Source organism: Polistes canadensis, unplaced genomic scaffold (genome assembly GCF_001313835.1).
Source record: "Polistes canadensis isolate GaletaPanama2010 unplaced genomic scaffold, ASM131383v1 scaffold_180, whole genome shotgun sequence".
NCBI classification, from domain to species: Eukaryota; Metazoa; Arthropoda; class Insecta; order Hymenoptera; family Vespidae; genus Polistes; species Polistes canadensis.
In genome coordinates this window covers 7573-11548 of record NW_014569727.1, presented here as the reverse complement: position 1 = coordinate 11548, position 3976 = coordinate 7573, and the positions used below count along the sequence as shown (strand labels likewise).

General features: G+C 32.3%; 1 non-coding gene across 1 annotated transcript; it reads left to right on the top strand.

The window, feature by feature from the left end:
- The first annotated feature begins 3455 nt into the window (after positions 1-3455).
- Trnam-cau lies at positions 3456-3527 on the top strand. Its single transcript has one exon. It is a non-coding gene; the product is annotated as a tRNA-Met (tRNA).
- The last annotated feature ends 449 nt before the right edge of the window (positions 3528-3976 follow it).

Here is a 3976-nt window from a genome sequence, read left to right as displayed (position 1 = left end):
AATTGGTCAATGGATAAAAAAGAAATCTTCTTCGGGAGACATATCTAACGTTTAATAAAAAAAAAAAGAAAAAAAAAAAATACTAACGAAGGGTATATTATATAGATTAGTTAACAGTTAATACATTAGTATTCGTAAAGTATACCGCTGAATTAAATAATGCTCGGTATATATTATGTATATAATAATTGAATAACAAATGCATATTATATATACAATATCTAAACGTTTAAATAATATAATAATAAATACTACTAACGGTACATATAATGTATATAATAATTGAATAACAAATGCATATATTATACAAAATCTAAATGTTTAAATAATATAATAATAAATACTACTAACGGTACATACAATGTATATAAAAATTGAATAACAAATGCATATATTTTATACGTGATATAAAAATTTGAATAAAAATATAAAAAAAAAAAAACAGAAAAACATATTGCATCAAGCAACACAAATATTTGTAATTAATTGGAATGACGTATAAAACTACATCAGTCTCAACACAAATTGTTTAAAACTCTAATACTTTCGGTATCACGTTAAGATTCGTTTCCGTAATTCATTGTCCAGTCTAATCCTGACGCCGTACCATTTCACTATGGTAAACCATAGAAACGTCGGAAACAACGGCAAGAATCTCCAACCCAGCACGGGTGGTGTTCGTCGATTCCATTATCGGAAGACTTATCTCCGTTCGCTTGATTAGTTCCTTCCGTAACGACGAACAGAAGATGAGAGAACACATTCGACGACGATGATCACTCACCCCTCTCCCCCCCCTTCCCACCACCCCCTCACTCCCTTCAACCCTTTCCACCGTAAAGCAAAATACCTTCATATTTCTTTACGTTTCTTCTATCCATTTTCTATTCCCAAAAATCAAAACTAAAATCACCCCTTTGATATATTAAAAACACGCAAGAGTTAAAAAAATCCTTGCAATCCTTTTTAACCGATCAAATAGAATTTTTTATCGATAGAATTACATTTTCCTAGACGATTAATAACATTACAATAAAATATATATTGAAACAAACGGAACACGCGTTTCGATATTGCAAAATGAATCTCTTTTGGGAAAGAAAAAAAACAAAATATATTAACTTTAAAGTATCGGGAATCTTTTTTCTTTTTTCTTTTTTCTTTTTTTTCTTTTTCTTTTATTCCTCTTACCAACCAACCATTTCTTTGTATAAATATCGCGTTTTAAAGTATTTCATCGATTAATAATTTCGAGATAGGAAAATTGCAACGAACGAACGAACGAACGAATGAGATTTTATCATTGAAGAGTGGGGGGTAGGGGGAGGAAAAAAGAGAAGAAGAAGAAGGAAAAAAATAGAAAAAAAAAAAAAAAAAAAAAGAGAGAGAGAGAAAGATAAACTCGATCGCGTTATAACGCGGACGAAAAGATTTTCCATTTTGAATACGACAGTTATCCTTAAAAGATTTCTCAAAGACATTGAAATCGAGATAGATAGATAGATAGATAGATACATAGATAGATAGATCTATCGATCGATCGAACGAACGAACGAACGAACGACCGAACGTTTCTATTCAAGGCCTTTGGAATAGTTTATAGGATGGATTAACTTGAGAGCTTGTCGAGAAAGTTCTTAATGTCGTAATGAAAACAGAAAGAGCAGAAGGGTGAGAATGTAAAGAGTGGGCGGGGGCGTGGGGGGGGAGTTGGTAAGAGGCAGACAGACAGACGGACGGACGGACAGGCAGGCAGACAAAAAGAAAGAAAGAAAGAAAGAATTGAACATGAAAGAGAGAGAGAGAGAGAGAGAGAGAGACAATTGACTTGCCGTGATTCGGACGAGTATGCAAAAGGAAGAAAAAGAAAGAGAGAGAGAGAGAAAGAGAAAAGTAAGAGAAGAAAGAAGAAGACTGAAAAACTCGAATAATGTCGACGACCATTGTTCCCCCATCCGCCCTGAAGTGCATTTAATCCGATAAAAGAGCAGAACCCGGAGTTTCTCAAAACGATGTACACGAATTACCATTGAGCAATCCGTGAGTCTTCATTGCTTTCCCCCCCCCTTCACCCCCTACCCATCCCCTACCCACTGCCTTCAACCCCCACTATTCTACGAACTCACCCTTTACCTACTCATACTTTGCTTCCTATAAGAAGTTAAGTATTTCCCACCAGAAAAGTCTCCTCCTACCACCACCATCACCATCACCATACCACTACCATCACCCTTTTTCCACTTTAAAAGAACAATCTCCTTACGTTCTTTCTTTCATCTCAATGTTTCCGATAATACCGACCATCGAAGACACTTCATTATCCATCGATTCTATTTGAACGAGAGTTCACGAGTAGTGCGATTAACGCCCACTTTTATTCGATTTCTTTTATGGTTTGTCTTTTGTTTTTTTCACTTTTTTTATTTTTCTACCCTCGAATACGAAATAAGTATAAATATAATTGAGTATAAAGAATATATAAATATTCTTTTTATTTAATTATTTGCAATATTGGCTCTTAGTGAGAGAGAGAGAGAGAGAGAATGATGGGGGTAAAAATTCGTTTCTATTTTAATATGTGAATCAATTTATATTTCTTTTTTTTTTTTATCGACATTAAACCTACCACGCGAAATAAATAACTTTAGCCCCGATATATATGGGATATTAGAAAATTTACTTTTTCAAATATGCAACGATACATTAAACTTAATTCTTTTTTTTTTATCTTTCATTCTCTCTCTCTCTCTCTCTCTCTCTCTCTCTTTCTCTCTATCTATCCATCTATATATCTATCTGTCTCTCTTTCTCACTACAACCATCGATGGTTTAATTAAAATATAAAACTTTTTGAATATTTACGTAAATCTAAGCTCCCCGAAGAGTTTCGGTAAGGGTTGCTAGGAGAGGGATGAAAGGAGAGAGGATAGCTCGTAAACTTCCCCGATGCCTCTTGCTTTAGACTCATGATTCTTGCAAAACTTTGACGTGAAAGCGGATATTTTAGGCGGTATAAAGAGAATCTAGACAGGTAATCCTTCTCTTTCTTTCTTTCTTTCTTTCTTTCTATCTTTCTATCTTTCTATCTTTCTATCTCGTACTTTCTTATTATTTTTCCTCTCTTCCAATTTTTTCTTCCATTAAATGCAAATAAAAGAGAGACGAATAAGAAGAAGAAGAAGAAACGAGGTTACGTTTCTCTACCGTACGATCTTTAATTTATGCAACGATCCACTCGGCCGTGTTTAAAAAACTCGCCAAATAAAAAAAAAAATATATATATATATAATATAAATAATAAAAATAATAAAAAATAAAAGGAAAATAAATTCACGTATGAAACTAAAAAAATATTCACGCAACTATATATATTTATATATATATATTAATATATATGATATATTTGTTATGTGTTCGAGAAACTAGAAAAAGATTTTTTATGCATTTACCATCGAAGCAGAGTGGCGCAGTGGAAGCGTGCTGGGCCCATAACCCAGAGGTCCGTGGATCGAAACCACGCTCTGCTAAGGGATGAAATCATTTCGGTATATGGGATTTCATCTCTATGTTTTTTATTTTATTTTATTTTTTTTTTCTTATTCATCCGTATTTTTCCTCATTTTCGTGTGAATTATGGAGATTCGGTTTTTTTTTTCTTTCTATTATTAAAATAAACAAATGTTCACATTTTGCCTGAACACATTTATCACTTAAAAATTGATTCTTTTTTTTCTCATCTACTAAAGTAACACGGAATATCATTTTTTAAACGATTTTCTTATTTTTTTTAACCATCTGCGAATTTATAAAATGAAGATCCAAACAAATAAATGGAAAATGATTCCGTACAATTTCACAACCCGTCGAATTATACTTTCATCATACTTATCATCGAAATAAATAAATAAATAATAATAATATAAACCCGTATATTATTTAAAATACAAACAAACAAAAAAAGATAATTTCTTTTAAA